Source organism: Protopterus annectens, chromosome 5.part0 (genome assembly GCF_019279795.1).
Source record: "Protopterus annectens isolate FY-2018-M chromosome 5.part0, PAN1.0, whole genome shotgun sequence".
Lineage (NCBI taxonomy): Eukaryota > Metazoa > Chordata > Ceratodontiformes > Protopteridae > Protopterus > Protopterus annectens.
Genome location: NC_056735.1, coordinates 343097465 through 343120697, shown reverse-complemented (window position 1 = coordinate 343120697; position 23233 = coordinate 343097465).

Sequence of the window (23233 nt, the reverse complement as noted above, 5' to 3'; positions counted from 1 at the left end):
CACTTACCTTAAATTCCACCTAAATCCACACACTAAACCGGACACCATTAACACAATACATTCCATGGCACGTACTGTTAAACCATAACCGCGAATTCAACATATCCGGATTTGCGGTTATGCACTTTCGCTATTCTGAACATTCGACTTTATGGTCTCGAAATACTGAAATTCAATATTTCAGTATTTCAAGATTATAAAGTGAATCTGTGTGTATATATATTAAGTTGGTTGTCAGTGTTATGTCCAACTTATTTATTTATTTACTTGCTTTTGTTGACCAAGAAAGTCCACTGGGCTGAAATGAGCCCATTTTCAGTGGAGGCTCGGGAAGAAAAGCTCCATAACAAAATACAAGATAACAGAAATTTGTTAAACAAGTGTTTCCAAAGTGTAGCTAATTTACAAAGAGTACCAAACAGGAGAATCACTTAGAACATTGTACAATTATATGTCTGGAAGTTATGAAGTAAACTTTGATTCATAGCAAAGTATCCAGTGTATGGAGAGTTTAACAGAGAAGACAGATAAGCTATGCACATGTACAATTATACAGTACATATTAGACAGATAGACTATGCAGATTAGCTTATACAATGTATATAAAACAAGTGGGAATAACTACACTATTTTTCATATACCATGTGAGGTAGAATGGTGTAGAAGATGCTTTTCAAGGGTGAAACCTAAGACAGGAGAATAATGATGAGTACAGGGATAGAAGGGGTCAGTCAGGAAATCAGGTTATCGAGGAATTGGAGATGGTGCATGGGCAGAGCCACTAAGAAGAGAGATATTGCTGTAGAGACTTTTTGAATAAGGAGCCAGCATTAATGGTCTGAAGAAGAGGTGGAAAAGCATTCCAGAGTTTAGATACAGTGAAAGGGTAGAGATACTGACCTGCAGGGAGTTTTAGTCTAGTTACTTGGATAAGGGATTAGTTTTCAGATCTGAGATGTCGGTTTGGTTAATAGGGATTTAGAAGGGTGGTGAGGGCTGGACATTCAACATGTATGTATACAGTTGTGTGTGCTGTAGATAGTTGTATGTATGTGAGGTATTGTGGGATTTCTAGCCAGTTCACCAACTGTAAAGAACAACAGTGATGGGAAGAATACTTTGCACTAGTCACAAACTTAGCAATTTTGTTATAGCAGGTGTCCATCTTAGTTTTTAAGCAGGACTGGATATTTGTTAGAACGGGGGTACCATAGAGGAGCGAGGCTAGGAGAAATGTTAGGGCAAGTGTTTTTCTAGTAGAGTAGTTTAAGAAATGTTTATGTCTATAAAGGGTACCAAGTTTTTGGTGTGTTTTTTTGATGCTGTTGTGGATGTGTTGGTCGAATGTTAAGGTATCATCTACAGTAATGCCGAGTGGCCTGGTATGGGGGACTACCTCTATGGCAGTTTTTTTAGAAGAGTAGATGATAAATTTTGATTTATTAAGAGTGGTGTTTTTTTGGGGGGGCATAAAGATCAGGAGTTTGGTTTTATTGGGGTTAAGGGGGAAGTGATTATTGGTCATCCAAATTTCAGTAGTTGGGAAAGCATTTTGGGTCATAGTCAGAAGTTCTGTTTCTGAGGTGCCGGAGCAGATAGTACTAAAATCATCTGCATATTGTACTACAGATCCATGAGTGATACAGAGTGAAAGTTGTTAATGAAAATGCTGAAAAGAAAGGTTCCCAAGACTGAACCTTGGGGAACTCCTGTGGAAGTAGTGAGAAAAAGTGAGAGGGAATGTAGCCATTTGATAGATTGTTGTCTGTTTGTAAGGCAGTTGGTAAACCAGTCAAGAAAGGCTGTGGACATACCTAGGTGTACAAGCTTAGAAAGGAGAAGAGACTGGGAGGTGGTGTCAAAGGCGTTAGAGAGATTGAGGAAAAGTGCAGAGACAAGTTTGCCATCATTGTGATTGTGGTTAACAGTGTTCAAGAAGGATTGGAGAGCAATTATAGTGCTGTGCCCAGGTCAAAAGTCATGCTGAATGGTGGAAAGGAGTTGGTTTTGCAGTACATAATTCATAAGTTGAGTTTGAATACATTTTTCCTTCATTTTCATGGTTAGTGCTTTTGAGACAAAAATTTGTGAGATGCATGCTGTGTAGGTTTCATTAAGATGCCATTGAAAATCATTCACTGTCCATTCAGTGATAACTTTCTACTCATATAAGTCTTCACCAGGTCACAATTCATATAATGGTCCTGTTATCCATCATTCTTTCTGTAAAAGAGTTGGCTTTAGCAATTTACTATTGATGCTTCTTATGTACATGAAGGCTTCTCTCCTATTTCTTTTTCTCTACTTTCATTTCTTGTAAATATATATTTACCTTCAAAGGTATTTCTTAATATGGCTAGTTAAGCCTGGCTTTTATCAGTCTGATCACTTTTCTCTGCAGTACAATCACCTAGTCAATGCCCTTCTCAAAATGGGGAATCTGGAAAAAGACAGATAATTTAATATTCTAATGTTTTAAATATTTAATTTTTTTATATTTTCATGTTACTGCCTCTTATTCACTAAATTGACCATCATAGGCAGCCCTGATCTGTGGGTCTACTACAGTTTGGCCAAAAGGAATTGCTTGCATTTATTTTATTATGCATTTAAGCTTTGCTGACTGACTAGTCACACAAAACCATTGGTCTCTTTTCAAGACAGAAATGGGGTGGTATCCATACTGACTAAGAGAAATCTGGCCAAAGTGCAAGGGGATTTACCTTACTCTTTTTTTGTGGCATGGGATCTTTTACATCCATCTGAGCTACCACTGACTCAGGTAGATGGGGCCTCATTTTAACCTTTCATCTGAAAGATGGCACACTCAGGACTGCAGTAATGCCCTTATACTGTATTGCACTGTCAGCACTGGAAAATGAATCCAAGCTCCAGGGTTGGGAATAGAACCCACAGCCTTCTGATCATCTAGCACCAAAGGGAGCATACTATCTGCTGAGTTACTGACACTGTGCCCTAGCTTACACAGCATGCTTCTCACAAATTTTTATCTCAAACAACAGCACTCACTGAAACACAGCCTAGCTGTTCTCTGCAGCTGTGCTGCTGATGTTAACAACTTCAAACAATAAACTAATAGTCTTCCTTATTTCAAAGGAATATATAGTTTTTCTACATTTCGGTAACATCAAACTAAAATACATGTCTATGGTATAGTCCTTTGGACGCTGTCATTTGATTAGTTGTACAAACACTTATGTTTGCCTCATAGACGGAGTGTATGGTGATGGCCAGCAGAAAGTGTGGTCCATAACATATCAGTGTTATTCTGCAGAGGTGCAGTGATGTAGCAGTATTAGCAATTTACCTGTTTGGTTCCACATGCCACCTGCTATTGCCCTCACTAAACGTCTTTAGATGCATCTTGCTTTTTGTGATTCTGGTCTCTGCTAATGCACATTTTTCGCCAAAAGTAGTCTCTTTCTTATGCCAAGGAAGGAAAGCTGTTTATATGATATTTCATCCCTTTTCCCCCACCAGACCTCTAATTAAGCAACTGAATGACCAAAAACAGGTCAACACATTATAGGTAGAATCTGCCTGCTGATGTACCAGTTTTGAAATAACAAGTTGAGGTGAGCATCATGATTTACCTTAGAGGAGGGCGGAGCCTAGATGGCCAACTGTTAGCAGCATCTTTTTAGAGCTCCTTAAAACTATACTAGAATACAGGGAAAAATATATTTTATCAATTAGAAACAGTATAACTTTATTAAGAAATGTTCATACTTCATCTGTATCAAATTTGAAGAAATTTTATTGAAATTTTCCTGTCAAACAAAAGTGGAGATCACATCAACTGTATGGACATGGCCAGCTCAACAAATTCACACTCAGAATCTACACTGAAAAAAGAGATCCAACTGATGTCTTCAATGCTGCATGAAATGTCCTTGAAAATGGATAGACAAACTGATGTCTTAAAAGAAATACTTCAGCAACAACAAAATAAAATTCATGACATGGAAACTTCAGTGAATGACATTGATGGCAGACTAAAAGAAGATGAAAATCAAACTTAATTCTTACTACATCAGAATACCTGGTTAATCACTAAAATGGATGATTTAGAAAATAGAGAACGAAGAACCAACATAAGAATCTTTGGTCTCCCAGAGAAATCTGAAGGTGAGGACATTATTACTTTTCTAAATCCCTGGCTGCCAGAAGTACTAGACTTAAAGGAGGGACTATCATTTGGCATAGAAAGAGCTCACAGAGCTATTGGAAAAACACAGCCCTCTTCATCTAAAGCTTTCCCAAGATCAATTGTGATTAAACTTCTGTCATATTTGGATAAAGAACTTGTATTAAAGTCAGCCTGGAGGAAAAGTCCCTTAACATACAAAAAAAGCCAAATAAGGTTTGATAATGACTATTCTGCAAGGGTATTGGAATTAAGGGGAAAAAATGGCCATTGGTGAAGCTTCTTAAACAAAATAAAATAAAATCACAGTTGGTATATCCTGCCAAAATCAGAATTTTAATGACATAAGGACTTTCAATAATCTCGAAGAAGCAACATCATTTATTAAGAATAACAACATCATAACAATTCCTGAAGAAATGGACTGGTCAACAACCTCATCCCTGAAAAGATTTTCTGAAAAAAATACATGGACTGATGTGAGGAAAAAGAAACATAAAACTGATCTTAAAAACCACAGCTACTCTCATGTCTCTCAAAGATTCAACTAAGATATAAACTATATGTTCAGGAACCTAACAAGTATGTATTTAATTTATTGATTTGACCATCATTTTTCCATGGTTTCGTTCTCTTCCTACTCCTCATTAAAGTATTTTAACAAAGGTTAATACACACATAATATTGAAATAAGTTATTGTTTTCATAGTGAGATTTGATTATTTAACTTCACACCAACAATGTTAATATGAATTCAGAGAGAAACAATTTAAACAGAGTATCTAGTAACTTAGAACATATTTAAATGCCCCTTTCACATATTATGACTGGTTTATATGTTTACTTATGTTAATAACTTGGAAACATATAATTTAGAAACATATAGAGACTTTCTAGTCATGACTTTTTTAACTTATTAAGTTAAATAACACTTTTCAAATAAGTAAACTAATTGCTTTTCTACTTTGGTAAAATGTATGTTTGTGGAAATACGAATGGTCTAAGACACCACAGTTAAACAACTATTTGTTTAGAATGTACGCATGTATTTAAACGTGTTTTCTTTTAAAATAAAGAAACAAACATCTTTCACACACATATAACATACACTTATACTCTAGAATGCAGAACAAGCCGTATTGTAAAAGCTACGAGAATTACTTTGTGGCAGGGAAGCTAGTTCTATTTAAAGCTCATACCAGTTGTATCCTGGCGATTCTTGTTATTTCATTTTGGTGTGATTCGTACAGAGAAGGAAATGATAATTATCCCTGTGCTTGTAACCCTGATCATTTTAAGCTGCATTCCGAATTTCTAACTAAATAGGGAAGAGAATCTGTTATTTGTGATCTTTGTAAATGTCCCTTTGAGAGAACTGAAATGACTCTGAGTAATCCTGCCTCTATGTAAATTGCATAGTTTGATTCAGGGCTGAATCAGCACTATACAACTTGGCAACAAAGTGACATATAATGTAGATCAGATAATCCACTAGTTTCAGAGCAGCCAACACATTTAAAACTAAAACTTTACTTCTGTGACAAAACATTTCCTGAAGGCAATACCTTGGGAGCTTTAGTTAACTATGGCAACAGAGGCAACAGAGGAAAAGCACACACTATTTCTTACTTTGGAATGCTTCTAGATTACTCTTAAACAGAGGCCCTCACTCCAAAAACGAGGTTTGAAACTGAAGCTATACCTTAAATACTGTCACAGATTGAAATCTTCTTCAACAGACCATAACTGCTCAACTGTCACCTTATCTATAGTTACTGCTGCTCTTTTATCACCAGGAGATGCTAGAAGAGAATATGTTACCGGAGAAGATAGGGAGATGTCTATCATCATGCACAAGTAATTTACACATTCCGTTTCACATTACTTGATACTTGATTAAACAAAACACTGCTTATGGTAGCACAGATTACAAATGGTAACTCACTGATCAGTATATTCCCCTGAAAATTGAGAGACTAGTGCCAAAAATGATGCCCTTATATATTATGAGGGTGGGGATTTTGTGTTCATTCCCTTCCATAGTCTGACAAAAACATTGTGATTTCTGCAGCTAATATTGTCAACAGTTTATGAGCACTAGTCGACATATGGACTCCGCCTAAATGGTTCACGACCCACAGTGTAAGGATTGATAGGCATGTGGGACTGCAGTAGATTTAATATCTTAATGTGGGGAGTAATGATTGATAGTGAACCCAGAGAAGTGGCATTAGTAAGGATGCAGTGAGGGTTGTTTAAACTGTGTTATGGAATAGTGTAAGCAATGGTGCTGGTTTTTAAGCAATTATTTTTGCGCAGCTGTGTCAGTAATAAAAACAATCACACCTGATAATTGGTGCATTAGTTCCCTATCACTGACTGTTGTCAATTGCAATAGTTGAAAAGCAAAATACACACATATGAGCAGTTTCTATAATACGGGTACCACATTTCTTTGTATGCTAGAAAACAAAGAATCCAGTAGCATATTGTGTGCTAGACTTCCATTATTTTATTTATCTAGTTCTGCAGGATTGTAATGTACTTGTAGCTCAGTATAAATTGGTTTGTTCACTTGACACATGACAAGTACTTCAGTTAAAAGCACTTTTGAGAATATAATATGACATAATAAATTACCAAAAAGTGGACAATTATATGAAATAAACTGTATTATATTTAATATAATTTCTATAACCTTTGTCTAATATTAACTACAAAAAATGTAGGTCATAGAGGCAATCTCAATATATTTTAGTATGCTGCCTTGATTTCACCTTTGTTATGGTTTTCTAGAAACAGCCTCCTTAATATAGACTAAATAAGCAGTCTGAAAGATTGTATTTGTTAATAGGATTTAGATATATTCAGTTTAATCATTTGTTTGGTTTGGGAATGATAAATAATATACACTGCATATGAGAAATGCAGTTCAAAATTATTTTTTAAATAAGTTCAGGATGTTATTATAATTAATTACAAAAGTAATTTCATTAAATGTCTGTTAATAACATTGGTATGCATAAAAGCATTACAAGTAATGATTTTGTAAACATGTTCATACTCAAATGTGCCATTGATCAATATTTTGTTCTGAGCTTGGAGTGATTTAATTTTAATCTCCAGACTAACTTTTAATGGAGTCTCTAACTTCCTTTTAATGTTTGATTCACTTTTAGTAATGATGGTTAATCTGTCAGAACTTATTAGTTATTTCAGATTGGGAATGGTATTCATTCCATATTTGTTAAAATATGGTTTTAAGTATTTGTTTATACTTATGTTTAAGAATAACTTCTATACACTTGTTTGTTTTCCCTTTTGGCTTTTTTTAGATTTTAAATTATACAATTCTAAAGGAATTAAGATTCATTTTATTAGAATTAATAAGATATGGAAGCTACACAGAAAAAAAAGAGCAACAAAATATTTTGTCATTATTTCATTCAATATATTTTAATAATAAATGAACTAGATGGCTTTAGTACTACTCTCATTAAATGTAAATGGTTTGAATAACCAAAGGAAAAGATCCAACTTAATTAAATATTTAAAAGTAAATAAAGCTCAAGTGTTTTTTTTACAGGAAACTCATTTTAAAGCTAATGACAACTTCACTTGGAATCCAAATGACTTTATAAAACTTTCTAACTCATCTAATAGTAAGAAAAATAGAGGAGTTTTAATATTGTGGAAGAAAAATATTACCATTCCTCAAGTACTATATAACTATGAAGACAAGGATGGCCTTCTTTCAATAGTCATAATAAGACATAGTAATAGAATTTGGACTTTGGTGAACTTGTATTGGTTTCCAGGTATAGGAGTAGGCACAATTAAAAAGCACATAGAATTTATTAATAAGACTTCAAAAGGCAACTTAATTGTGGGAGGGGACTTTAATTGTATATTAGATAGTCAGGAAACTACAAATAAAAGACCTTTCTGTATTACTTCTTCAGGAAGAACTCTTAGAAAAGGGATAGATAATTTGCAGTTAATAGACTCATTTAATTTTAAAAATGAAAATTCATTACTATTTTCCCACAGTGATTACAGATTCAATACCCAAACAAGAATTGATAAAATTTATGTATCACAAGATTTGAAAATGAAAATATTACACTCTTCTATAATTCCCTGTCCTCCATCGGACCATAACTCACTTATCCTTAAACTTCAAATGGATTTTAGAAGACTGACATTTACCAAAAGAATTTCAGCATATTTTATTAAATTAAAAGAGTTTAAGCCTTGGTTAGATATGGAAATAAAACACTTTTTAGATGCAAATAATACTGGTGGCATAAATATGGTTATTTTATGGGATTTACTAAAGGCATACCTTTATGGTAAAAGTATTTCCTGGTGCAACAATAAAGCAAAGGAATGGGAATCAGAACTAGTTAATATCCAGAAACAAATTATAGAAACTAACTTAAAGGATATAGAGGATACAGCTGCAAAAAAAAAAAAAAAAGAAATTGGGGAATTAAGTATAAAATACAATAATATCTTAATGCATAAAACCAATTTGGCTTTGGAAAAATTAAAGCTAAATTCTTATTCTGTTTCTCCCAAGAATATGAATAACCTAGCAATGAGATTAAAAAGAAATTCTAATGGAAACAATATTACAAATATAATTTATGAACGGGAAAACAAGAAAAATGTATCAGATATAAGTGACATATTAGAAGTTTTCAAATTACACTTTACAAAACATTACAATATCAATGATTCTTCTCACAATATTACAAATATGTGCCTAGACTATACAAATTTAAATAGAATTCCAAGTATAAGCATTCAAAAACAAATTAAGCTCAAAGAAATTAAAGAAAAAATCAAAGAAGGTAAAAATAATAAAGCACTAGGCATAGATGGAATTATTATAGAAATATACAAATTATTCCCGACATCTGTCTTAACAATACTACAGACGGCATTAAATGAAACATTCACAAGGCATTATTCCGCCTGCATGGAGATATTCACTGATTACACCTATTTTAAAAGAAAACAAATATTCCAGTTTATGTAGCTCATATAGACCGATTTCACTCCTTAATAATGACTACAAAATTCTTATGTCTATTTTGGTTAATAGGAACAAAAAAATCTTTAACTCAAGTCATTAGTGAGGATCAAACAGGGTTTATACATAATAGACATACCTATGATAATATACAAAGAATTTTAACCACTATAGATCTATTAAACAGAGACAAAACTGAAGCCCTAATAGTTACATTAGATAGTGAAAAAGCATTTGACTCATTAAATTGGAATAATCTTTTCAATATACTACAAATTTATGATTTCCCTTCACAATTCATTACTCTAATAAAAATATATATAAAGACAATTTGACATATGTAACATTGGGCCCATTCACTTCGGACGCAATTAAAATTACTAAAGGTACTAAACAAGGATGCCCCATGTCACCAGTGTTGTTTGCTCTAGCAATTGAACTTTTTTCCTCTGCAATTCATTTTAACCCCAAAATTAAAGGTATTGATATTTTAATCAATTTAACTCAAAAATAATGCTCTTTGCTGATGATATTTTACTCATTTTATCAAATTCAGATGAGTCATTATGTGAATTAAACTCATTAGCTGAAAACTTTTATCATATCTCAGGTTCAAAAATTAATGCTACTAAATCGAATCATATTTTGTTAAATAAGAAAAATAATTCTAATACCATTACAAATCAAATAATTGGGAAACAAGTTTCCTCCATAAAATATTTGGGGATTGTTTTATGTGAAAATCTGGAATTAATTCTATCCATAAATTATATTAATATTATGAATACCCTTAAATTTCTAACAGGAAAATGGAATAAATTATATTTAACCTTTGAAGATAGATTGCAGCTAATAAAAATGGTACTTCTCCCAAAGGTAAACTACATCACACTAGCTATTCCCATAATCCCTAGTAAAAAAAGTTTTAAAAGAATTAAACAGAATTTTTATAAATTTCCTTTGGTACCCAAAAAAAAAACAGAATAGATATTCTTAATCACATTAGGCCTTGGGAATTGGGAGGCATAAACTTCCTGGATTTAGAATCTTATATCAAAGCATCCAATTTCAAAACAGTGATAAACTGGATAGATCCAAAAATTTCTTCCACATGGAAAACAATACATACTATTATTTTCCAAGAAGAAAGTAAATTTGCAAAAAATATGCAGCTGAAGGAACAGAACAGTGAACTCTGGCATATTATTTATATTAACCTGCAATATAATTCCACCAAACCTACTAATCTAAATTATATAAATAACATGTACAATACTTTTCGGAGCTTTGTAAACAATAATATTGACATAAAACTATGGCTTCAGCTATTAATCCCCTTCAAAATTACAAAAAACTTCTTCAATAATATTCATATAAATACTCAACTTACGGATGGAAATCAATTTCACAGGTTGGTACCAATGTATGGAAAATGTGACAGTCATGGATGTAAATCAAATAATTAACATATTTAATCTACCAAATAATGACTGGTTAGCCCTTAACAGCCTAATACATTTTGCAAAAGATTTATGTAGAACAATAGATAACTCTTTATTTAAAACCATGCCTAAATGTATATTCTATTTGTATGAAGTAATATATAGAGACTTTAATTGGACAAATTTAATTTCAAAGTTATATAAAATCTTTATTAATTATAAAATAAAATCTAACCAGAAATTCTGGAATCTTATCATCAAAGATTGTCCATTATTGTTACTAAATGAGACCAAAGTAGATATATTACATTCTATTAAGTTAACTTCACATGTACAAACCTGTAAAATCTTTGCATGGAAGTGTCTACATAGAGTATTTTGTACTCCTAATAAAATAGCTAGATTTAACAATTCTAATGATATACTATGTTGGAGGTGTTCTCTAAAATGTAATGCTAACTGGTCCCATATTATGTATGAGTGTCCACATATAAAGACATTTTGGGAGGATATAGGTGGATTTTTGCAAGCCACTTTTAGTGATTCTTTTTTTTTTTGTCAAAGTCATTGATTCTTATGAATATAAATGAAACCTCCATTACGAAAAGGAAAGATCTTTATCTTCTTTGGCAGTTTCAAAGAAATGTATCACAAGGAAATGGAACTCTCCTGTTATCCCAACTTTTGTAACTCTATTGAAAGAAGCACTATTGGAAATCAAAGTCAAGGAAATGAGAATCTTTCCTAGGAAATGGATCAATAGTCCTTGGGAGAAAGTTTTCTCCCTAAATGAGACATTTAATATGGTCACAACTTTACCTTCATAAAAAGAGAGAAAGGAATAAGACAACATTTAATTGCTTATTTTAAATTTTTGTTAAAAAGCTTATTTTTTGTCTGTGTAACTATGATTGTATTCCTTTATCTTCATTTGATTTGAGGCCATTGTACATTATGTAAATAGTTCACAATTTTTTTTCTTTGATGTGTAAAAGATGTTTGTTTTTTTAAAAAAAAAATTCAAATAAAAATATTTGAGCAAAAAAAAAAAAAAGATTCACCTTAGAGTTGTAAGGTTTCCACCATCTTTCTTATAGTGTTACCCTCTCCATATGAAGATGACTAAGAATTCCCTGAACAATACAATGGTTCATGAGTGTAAGTGCTGGGAGCAATCCTATAAATTCAGTATACTGAGTTTTCCAAATGTTGTAAAATTCTTATCACTGATGCTAGGACTAAAGTTTTACAGCAGAGTTAGGGAAGCACTGAAGTTCTATAAGCTATGTGCTTTGCTGTAAGCATGAAGAAAGTAAAGAACCTGCATTCTGTTGCATGTAGTGCCTGTTAAGGTATTTTATTTTATTTTCTTCTTAGAAGCGTGATTGATACTAGTTGAGAATTTTCATCACTGGACCAGCTGCACTTGAGTGTATCTGTTTTTCAGTCACGGCATTCAGGTCCATATTGGGTACACATGTATTAGCCAGAATGTGTCATAAGGCTCAAAAGTACAGTACTGACAATCAAGATATTCCCTCTATTTCTATGGCCATAAAGTCATCACCTTTTGAAAAGAGGTTATGGTGGCAAAGATATTGAAGTTTAAAAATGTTGACCCTCATAGTATGTTAATACCTATATACTGTATTCCAATGAATGTCATGAGTCCAGAACCCTGTTGATGCTCTGCATTAATCAAACATGTGCAAACCTATAGCAACATTTCATCCTCCATTAAGATTTCTGTTGTGTACTTTATGTTTGTGCTACCCGGTTAAACTGCCAAATCAAAGAGCTCTAATAGAGCATCATAAGACTCTATATTAAGCCTCATTTCCAGAGCAACAGTCTGTTTACATGTTGCATTCATGTGTAATGTATCATGTATAACTTTAAAATATCAGCACCTTTATCCTCCACCAGAGTCCTGCATAAATATCACATGATCTGGTTTATTTTACATTGTTGTTTAATCTGAAAGCAAAGATTGGGAAGCTAACAGCATGCACACTCATGTTTGATCCCACTATTCACAGTTTCAAATATCAGATATAACAAAATGTCAGAAGTAATAGCAATAAGTCATTTTATCTTTTGTTTGAGAAATTCTGGAGCTACAGTCAACACAAAATCACTCCCTGTAATGCAGTTTATCTGAGACAAGAAACTGTGGATCCAGAAACGTAATTATGTCTGACAAAGGTACTTGCGTACATTTATACATTTCACAGGGGACGAAACCATGAAAGTTTTAAAAACGTTTGAGTTATGGCAGGTAAAAAGAATATTAAAGTGATGAAATAGAAGCTGACTGGAACAAGTGGAACAATCTAGCTAAGGGACTTAGAAGTGAACTAAAATACAAAAGTTTTAGGGGAAATCTAAAAAAGTATTTATAGGTGTCAATATAAAAACATAAGCACTGAGACTATGAAATGAGATAGGATATGGTCTAGCTCTGAAAATGTTAATATCCATTACATGACATTTGTCAGATTTAAGCACTGGCACCATGATGAGTAGTGGTAATATTTTGCCATTGTAGCTTCAGGGTCTAGGGTTCAAGCTGGTGTCTGTACTCCACATCTCTGGTTATGTTTCTGTAGGTAATCTGTATTTCTCTCTTACCATCCTCCCAAAAATGCTGTACAATTGCCTAAACCAAACAGCCCTTATAGATATTCATATACTCTTGCCCCTGTGGTCCAAATTGCTGCTGAAAATGGCCCATGGATCAGCTCTCTTACTCAGTTAACAAATGATAAAATTTAAAATTCCCCTGTTTTTGATGCAAATATTAAAAAGACCTTTTACTCATATGTAGTATTTCAGTGTTTCAATATATGTATGGCGATTTGGACTTTATAACAGATCATTATAAGTCTAGTTTCATGAGGTTGGTATCATCAATACTGTGTCTCCAAGCCACTCATAAATCCTTTTTTAATTGATTGAAGGTTTTTGCTTGCTTTATATCTTCTGGGAGTGTATTCTATCCTCATCCCAACATATTATGGAAGAAATTGTGAATCTTGGACTTTTCCACCCTTTCAAAATTTACTAACAAATGATTATTTATTGTGTTTTTTCACAAACATGAAGTTTAATCAAAATGCGTAAAACGTGTTCACACCAATCTGCTCCATCACCTCACAGATAATAATATCCTTTCTCCTACCCATTAGACCAAATCACATCACATTAACTGCCCTACTGGGTTTTGCATTATCATCAATCTTTATACAGACAATAGCAAAATGGGTTCCACACTATTCTTGGATCAGTCAAAATGCTTTTTACACTGTTTCACGTGAGAACTGCATCAAACATTATGGTGTACAGATCTTTTGTACTCCAGCCACTAATAGATCAATAGCTACTTAACCAACAGACAAAAAGCTGTAAAGTGGCAATCAGATTTATCTTCCTTTCTTCCAGTCTCTACTGAGGTACCTCAAGGATCTATCTTAGGAGCCCTACTATTTAGTATCTCCATAAAAGTACCTCTGCAAAGCCTGCATGCATGCATCTGTCATTTAGCACACAAATGACTCAACTCTCACTTGTGTAGCTGAGTCTAAACTCCAAACAATCATCTAAGACTCTTTCACTTCCATTGAAGCTTGGCTAGACAGCTCCCATCTTATGCTAAACCCTAGAAAATGCTTCTCTTTACCCCTAAATCTCACTCAGACACCACTGTGGATTTCAAAATCCATTCCTCAAACAGCACAACACAAAAAATCACACAATAAACTATAATATGATACTATAGACAAAAAACATGGAAGCTGATCTGTAAATAAAGCAAATAGTTGAAAACGTCACATAAAACTTGGAATGTTATGCAAAATAAAACAGTACCTCACTGAATCTAGTAGAAAAATGACAGCATCTGCCTATCCACAACCAATGCTACTTTATGCCACCCTTATACTTGTAAATCTCCATGTTAATCAAATCTTCAAGTTACAACAATGCTACAGCAAAACTGAGAGCCTTACCTGCAGCCTCCGTTCTAGGGTCTATCACTGTACTACATCAAAAAATGCAACTGGCTAGAACTACCTCATCACCTCAGCTACTCACAACTAGTTGTAGCTCGCTACAGGTGTACCAGCCTAAAATATCCTCCAACTCTTATTACCCCCTTCAGCAGCCTACAATCAAAAACAAAACCTTACTATCCACTCATAAAGCCAATCACTCAGCCAGGGAAACCCTTTATTCCATTTACATCCCAAACTATGGAACTCACTACCTCTACCAGTAAGACTCAACAACAACCTGTCCACTTTCAAAGATCAACTTAAATACCCCTCAAAAACGTCTAGCTCTTACTCCTCACTAGGTTAACACTAACACAAATAACCCTCTCCCTTACCATAATTTTCCCACATTTGTCTTGCTCCTAAATACAGTAGGGCCTTAGTAATCAATATGAAGACTAAATTGTAAATAAAATGTATGTAGTCCAAGTCTATTCTATCTACTGCTATATGTCTACTCTGCACTTAGACTAACACTTCTTGACATTACTATTGAAAACTAACAATATTACACTTGCACATTACTACTTTACCTTCTGAATGGTACATTACCCTAATGCAACCTGAATAACCTGCCCAAAGTCTACTTTAATACAGGTATTTATATGTTTACCTATGCATATCGATGTTTACAGCTGTTCCACTATAAATGCTTGTAGATAATACATTTCATTTCAACCTGATATTATGATTGTATCAGTGTAAATGTATATTTTTATTTTATATGATTTAATGTAATGGGAATCAATTCAATATGCAACCGTGTATAATTTTCTAATACTAGAAGATGATATGAATGTTTAATTTGATTGTGTTAATTTGCATTCTATTTTGTATTATACTGTAGCACTAGAGCTTTTCTCCCTGGCCCTTCATTGAAAAGAGGTTCTATACTCAGTCACACTTCCCCAGACAACAAATGAAAATAAATAAATAAATAAATATAATATTAATTGGTATGTTCACAATCATTGCCCCAACCACCATTGAATAAAGGACATTTCTTCCTTCAATGAAACCATGTTGATGGATATCACCACATTTCCCAACCAGCAGGCTACACAATAAAACCCTTTTGAAAGCCTTACCTACAATACTATCCAGCTTTATTCATCTATAACTTTCTATCAACATAGAAGTACCTTACTTCAGAACTGGAATAACACTGGTGACTTTCCACTGACTCAGCACATTGTGGAAATAATATTAGTAAAGGAGTGTGCAGGGATTCATGATTCTTTGATGCTATATAAATATAACCCATTAAGACCATCATGACCTGGAACCATGTCCTTTTTATCTTATTTAGTGCTTTCTCCACCCGTTCCTTCTGAGTGTTTGGGCAGGAGGAAAAGTTCCACATTCAGTCAAAAGCACGTGTTCTTCTTTAATTGCGGGAATTTGAGAAAAGGTCCTAGCTCATCTACTTGCCAAATTTCATTCATTATATTTTAGTTTTCATTTAGATGTATTGTTTTTTTAAATCCTTTTATACTTTCGTGTGTTTATAAAAAAAAGATTTCTATTATTTGGTACAAATTTTTCACCAGCAAAAAAGGAACTGAGATAACGCTGTTAAAAGAAACTGTTTAATCCAAGGACAAAGCTTTCAGGTTAAACCAACCCTTCATCAGCCATTGTTAATAGTCAGTTTTTGCCTTTCTTTTAAGCCTGACTAAAGTATCTCACAAAGATCCTCTATTCCATAGCATTTTTTTGTTAGAGAGCTCATTGTTCATTGTATTCCATGTTCTCTTTCTGAGCCTTGACATTCTAACCAAATTTTTGTTCCACCAGGGGTAGAAGAGCAGGTTTCCACTATCCTGAATGTGAAGAGAAGTAGGCATCATGGGCTAGGAAAGGGTGTGCATGAGATAGGAGTGATGGCCAGAGAATAGTTCATGAATGAGGGTGATGAGCATCTTACTTCTGCTATGGGAGACAGTTTGCTATAGCTAATGTTTTAACTGGCTAGACAGAGAAGAAAGGTTGCATATTTTATTTAAGTTGTTTTTGAAGTTTAATATTCTTGACAAGTGAAGCAGACTTGAAAATGGGTAGGGAATATTCTAATTTATATATTAGAAGATTTTTACTGATGGTCACGTGCATTTGGGTTTGGAACCTTGTTGTCTTGTAGGCAATTTGTAGCTGTCAGATTTTGTTTTTTGCAAATTCAGTTGGTGCATAAGAATCTGTGTTTTGGAGGGACTCATCCAAGGCAGATAAAGCAGGAAGCAAGTCAGTTTAGGGGTTCAGTCAGAACCAGTTGGTGGGAAGCCATGAAGACTATGGATGGAGACAAAGCCTTTGTTTGAGTTGTAGAAGTATTTACCCCAGCTGTTATCAGTATACCAGTTCAAAAGAGTGTGAAATCCTTCTGCAACTGATTTTGGATTGTGGAGATGGCTTGGCCTGTCCTTAGTAAAAATCATGTCATTAGCAACATAAGATATCTCTTGCTTGTTGTCAATTTTAATGTACAGTTGTATTAGTAAAGCATGGAGCTTAACGTTGACATTTATGTTTCAACTGATTTGTTTCATAAGTTCATAGGCAAGTACTAGACTAGCTGCCCTTGCAGGGTATTTTAAGTCTAGTGAGGTTTCCCTTTTTGTGCTTAGAATAACCTATCCCATTGGGTTATAGACTGGCCCTGCCCACCCCATTGTTGATAATTATATATTACCCCTAATGTGAATAACTGGGATCATACTATAGATAATTTAAGGGGACCTACACATGGGATAAAGCATTTAGGAGCTGCATCAGTCCATTAGCAGTACAGGGGGCAGTCCTGGGGTAAATTTTCTGTTTCCCATCCATAGATCTAAGTTGTGCTTGAAAATGGACAGGGATGAACTTTGTTTTATGTGGATAAGGAGTCTGTTCCATAGCAGTGGTATCCTCTGCAAAATATACCTGTCCTTCCAAACCATTCTGTTGATGCTAATGATCCCTAGACCAAGTATTTCTTATGTCATTTGACTTGCTGATGTACAGTAAATCCAAAAAAGGTTCATTTTCTTATACTGTACTTCTCTTATCTGCTTGTTTTATATCAGTGTATCTAGTCACTGGTGTGACTTTATTGATTTGCTGAATTTCACTACTAGTTTTCTTCTGTTTATTTCTTCATTTTATTTAAGTTATCCTCTAAAGGTTTATACATTTTGCCTCAACATTATAGCCAGACGTGTAGTTTTAATTATGTTCTTTCCATCACCATTCCTTGTAATATAATGAAGAGATATTCCCTTTTGCTGTGGTGAACTGTCCAATAAATAATCTTATAGGCTGTCACCAGGTACAAATGTGGCCATGCAAGACATGGAGCCTTGACATTTATTGTCACTTAGTAATTGTCCTGCTATATTCCTGTCTTGAGAAATTAAATTTTAGTATTGACATCGCCTATTTTTTATTGATAGCGATGCTTACTACTATATATATTATTTTTTGTCATCCCCATCACTGGACATCAGAGATATGTGAAAAACTTCTTTTGGGTTATTTAGATCAAAGAAAAGTTTCATAATAGGAATTTATGAAAGTCAGCAGATTTGTTTTTTGCCGCTCCTTGGAAGCCACTATTGGCTATTTAGATCATCCATTTATTGTTCGTGCCATTTTTCCTCTATTGAATATTAGAAATATGTAAAGAACTGCTTTTGGGATTATTTGACAAGTTTTTCAATAAGAATACATGAAGGCTAGCAGATTTGTTTTTTGCTGTTTCTTGGAAGCCACTATCGGCTGTTTAGTTCACCTATTTTGCATATTCTGACTCTAATACATCAGTGTGAGGCATGCTTCTAAGTATGCATGAAAGCTAGCTGCTTCATCTGTTACTTCTTTTGGTTACTAACATCACCTACTTTGCATATTTCATTAGTACTGAACATTAGCAAGCTGTGTGAGGCATCCATTTAGAAAATGGGATTGTTAACCCAGTTTATGCAAATCAGATGGAGAAATCCAAACATGGATTGGCTGGAACCTTGGTGTTGATATTCTCATTGGGTAAATAATTCTGACTGGCTTATATATACAGATGAATGTCCCATTTGATCATACGATCTGAAGAAGAACTATTTGAAAGCGCTTATCTTTGGACAAGGTACTTAATTTTTATTATCTGTGTTCTTATTTTGTTTTATTTCATTCTTTTCATTAAATTCTGGATTTTAACAGAACTTTTATTACTGGATTACACATTCCTTGTAATATGGATTGCCTTCTAGCAAACATTTACTACACTAGCTCTTTAGTCACTAGTCTCCTGTTTCTGTAGTACTTGCTTCTATTTAACTCCACCTCCACGGCACTTCCTGCATATACCATACAGTACCTACCCCAAAAACTCTTTTTCATCATCTCTTTCTAAGTTCATCCTGTCACCTTATAACTTCTCTCAGTGCTGTCTTGTCTACATTCTTTCAGTATTGTTTCAAACTTCATCCCATTTTCTTGCTGTCACCCTAATTTCTAAAATAATAGCTTCAGTCTTTGAACTCCAGGCTCTTTCTACACCACTAGATATTTTAAACGTATTTCATAACCTCTGTCTGTTAATGTTACTGAATATTACCTCTTCCATGCTATGATCCAACAACACTGAAATGAACCAGCAAGTGTGTGTCACTCAGATTATTTTGCTAAATACTTTAAAGCAGACTCAACTGCATGACTTTAGTGTCTTTTGGAGGGTTGACTTAATTACTCGTATTGTTAAACTACAGTATCTTAGACTTGCTGGGTCATTTCCTAAACATTTCACTTCTATTATTTGAGTTAGATTAATAAAGCTACATAGCATATAATCACTTTTTAGCCTTTCTTCCTCTGTATTAGTCTCAAATGATTATTTGCTGCAATTACTGAGACACAATATGGTCAACCATTTGGTTATATCTATTTATTCTCACCTTGCCCCACATCCCAAATGCTATCACTTACAGTCTCACTACAATAAGCCTGACCTGTGCTATTGAACTCGCCTCTTCCTCTGCCTCTGCTTTTACTTCTTCATTGCTAGGATATATTTTAGCCGCAACATCTCTCTAGCTTAGATATTTCTACATAGGTTAAGACATCTCAGACATATTTCCTTTCACTTTTTATAGTTGCTCCACAAATTCAGAATGCCCATGCTTTAGTAATGCAAAACACTGGCCTCAGCTACAAGACCAAGTCATACAGCTTGATATTTATTATATCTTGTGGAAAGAAAATTCTCCTTTCTCTGTCACATGCCCTACTTCAACCTGTTGCATTTTATATATATATATATATATATATATATATATATATACATTTTTTTTAAATTTATTTATTTTACATTTGTTGACTGGGATAGTCCAACTGGATACATGTCCATTTTCAGCGGAGGCTCGGGGAGAAAAGCTCCAAAGGTGGCTATATATACAATCACTACAATGGACATATAGATAGGAGTCATCATAACATTATACCAATATAGCACATTTTACAGTCTAGTTAACTTTATACAAATATAACACATTTTATAGTTCAGTTAAATTTATACAGTCTAACAATCTTCTAAACTGGCATAACAAAGATATTGGAGTACCACTTACAGACATAGAACTAGTACACCAGTATACATAAAGATTTAGTCAAGCTTGGAGCAGGGACATATCCATTGAGACTTGAAATATTCCTTGAGAGCTTTTTTAAATTGAGATATGGTGGTATCTAGGGTAATGTTGGCAGGAAGGGAATTCCAAATTTTGCCAGCAGAGTTGGCGAACAGGGAGTCACCAGCTGAGTTGTTTGATTTGATAGTTTGCACTAATAGTCTATTAGATGACCAGAGTGATCTGGAGTTGGAGTGGGGATAGATGATGTTTTATAGGGCAGGTGTATTATCTGGTTGGTTAAGTGCTTTGTGAGCCACAATGAGTTGATTATACTGAATCTGCCTGGGGAGCTCTAGCCATCCGAGATAATTTAGATTTTTACAATGATGTGTTCTGTAGGGTAGACCAGTTGCAAATCTTGATATGTTGTTATAGCAGCTTGAGAGTTTAAGATCAGTTTTATTTAGGCTGGCAAGCAGAGGGGAAGCAGAGTAGAGAGTAGAGAGTAGGTGGGAGCGGACAATGGAAGTCCTAGCATATGGGGTAAGGAATGGCTTTATCCTATATAGTGAGCCCAGTTTTCTGTTAATGGTTTTGATAGTTTTGTTGACATGCACATCAAATTTAAGATTGTTGTCTATAATAACTCCTAGCAGTTTTGTATTGGCATCTGGAGTGATTATGGTACCGTTATTAGCCTTAATGGAGAGAGATAACGCCGTAGATCTTTACGTGGGGGTGAAAATTAGGAGCTTTGTTTTATTAGGATTTAGAATCAGACAACGAGCGGCAAGCCAGTTCTCTACTAGACTGAAAGTACTCTGAGTTATTGATAGCAGCTCTGTTTGTGAGGTGCCAGTGCAGATCAACGTTGAGTCATCTGCATATTGAATGCAGATGGCTTCAGGGATGACTTTGTGGAGGTTATTGATAAAAATGGAAAACAGAAGTGGTCCCAAGATAGACCCCTGTGGGGCACCTAGAGTGTTGGGTAGGAGGTTTCAGAGTTTGTTCTGCCATAAGATGGATTGTTGTCTATTGTTCAGGTAGGATTCAAACCATCGGAGAGAGTGATTGCCTAGGGACATTGTTGTCAGGGTGTTGATGAGAAGATGGTGGTTAACCATGTCAAAAGCCTTGGACAAGTCCAAGAAAAGGGCTGAAGATAACTTGTTGTTGTTCCTGTTATAGTTTATAGCATTAGAGAAGGTGAGGAGAGCTGTGATAGTACTATGATATGGCCTGAAGCCGTGCTGGGAGTTAGCCAGTAAGTTGTTTTGGGTTAGAAAGTACAGGAGTTGTTTATAGATGCATTTTTCTATTATTTTTGCCAGAGGTGATAAGATGGCTATGGGTCTATAACTGGATAACTCAGTAGAGTTACCACCTTTATGGAGGGTTATGACACGGGATATTTTCCAGATAGAAGGGACTGAGGCTTCTGATATGGACCGATTAATTAGAATGGAAATGGGGTACGCTATGGTATCAGCAGCTTTTTGCAAATATTCAGCTGGGAGAAGGTCTGCAGCTAGGGTAGTGCATTTTAATTTTTTGAGTAGTGAACAAATGAAAGATGTAGAGACTGGTTGGAAGCTAAAGGAGGGCTGGGAGATGGGAGTGCTATCCAGTGAATTAGAGGAGTTAAAGGGTATTTGGCTGGCAAGGGCTTGGATGGTTTCAGTAAAGAAATTATTAAAGGTGTTAGCAACATCCGTTGGTAGTTTATCAGTAGAGGCTGAGGGAGGTGGAGTGGTGGTTTGACCTGGGTGCAGTAATTTATCCCTGCCCAGAATTTTTGGGAGTTATTTTGGTTCCCTTGTTGGAGATGGAGGTAGTAGTTTTTTTATTTAATAGAATAGCTTGTTTTGTCTCATTACTTAGTTGTCTAAATTTGGTTTGATTTATAGGGTCTTTTGCAGCACGCCATGTTGCCCATGCCTTATTTCTGACTATGATTTTTGTTTTAGTTTCATTAGAGAGCCACGGGGCAGCTTTTGTTTTTACCCTCGTGGAACGAGTGGGAGCATGAGAATCGAGGGTGGTGAGGAATTTCTTGTTAAAGTGGGAAACAGCTTCGTCTAGGGGCAGGTGCTTTAGGGCTGCCCAGTTGCATGCTTTAAGTTCGTCCTGAAACTTACTAGGATTGAAGCTTTTACTATTTTGTATGTTCTGTAGGTGGGCTGCTGAGAGTAATCAGATTTGTACTTGCAGATAAAGCTAAGAAAGTGGTCACTGAGGTCATCAGGGATGGCCCCTGAAGAATACATTTGGTGGTGGCTATTGATTAGTATCCAATCTAGTATACTATCTTTTTGGTTAAGTTTTCCTATCCTGGTGGGAGTGGATAAAACCTATGTGAATCCATAGAGGTTTACATGTGTGGTAGGAGATTGAGAAGAACAAGTGTTCCAATCGATGTTAAGGTCTCCTAGTACAATGGTTTCTTGTGGATAGTTACTAGCTAACCATTGGAGGATGTCTTCTAGGGAAATGGTATTATTCCCTGGTGGAATGTACTCGCAGACTATATTTATACATTTGTTTTTGTTAATTTGGAGCTTGGTAGCAATTATTTCTGCTTTGTTGACCTGGGGTGGTTGACTGGGGTCTAAAGTAACATTCAGTGTAGATTTGAAAAGTACAGCTGCCCCCCGCTTCCTGGTAGAGCGATTGAGTCTAAGTATATTATACCCAGGTGGTAGGATTTTATTATCTGAAATTGGTGGTTTCAGCCAGGTTTCAGTTAGGTATAGAATGTCAGGGGAATGGACTTGTAGGAAGTCATGCAGATTGTGTACTTTGGTATTTATGCTTCGTATATTTAGTTGGCAGATCAGGAGAGAGTTGGGGGCCTTATTAATAGATAGTGATTCAACTGGGTTAGTTGTAATGGAAGTTGCCTTATCTAAGATGGCAGGGACAGGGTT